Raw genomic sequence first — 571 nt, forward strand, 5'->3', positions numbered from 1 at the left:
GCCCCGCGTACGAAGGGTCTGCTTCGCTGGCCAAGCAGGGCTTGTGATCGGGGTGCGGCGGGTGAAGATGAAAGAAGACAAGGAGAAAAAAGAAAAGAAAAGAAACAAAAATAATAATCTGGCCTTCTTCCTCTGTTCCTTTTACAGCTGCTTCCCCATCCCCTAACTGGTTAATGATTTAACCTGCTTTTACTGTTCATTCAGCTCTAGCTCCAGGACTTCAAAATCAGTGACACTATGAGGTACAAAACCTCCTCTCCCCCTGCTCCTCGGAGCGCACAGCCTGTGCCCGTCCCCCACTCCCTCCCCTCGTCCCCCCGCGAGGTCCCTTACTGTCCCGGCCCTGCCTGGGGCCACCTGCCCTGGCAGGGAAGTCCACCACCCCAGGAAAGTGGGGAGGGGGATAGAGGGGGCAGCCGCAGCACGACGCTGACCCGAGCACCCCACACCGCAGCACAGGGCAGCGGGAGGTCCTCACGGGACGGGGATGTGACCTTCCCATGCTCGTTACCCTAACGATGCCTGGGCTGGAGGTCTGGCATGCAGGCAGCACAGGTAGTGGGTGGTGCAG

This window comes from Fulmarus glacialis, unplaced genomic scaffold (assembly GCF_000690835.1).
Source record: "Fulmarus glacialis isolate BGI_N327 unplaced genomic scaffold, ASM69083v1 scaffold10929, whole genome shotgun sequence".
Taxonomy (NCBI): Eukaryota; Metazoa; Chordata; class Aves; order Procellariiformes; family Procellariidae; genus Fulmarus; species Fulmarus glacialis.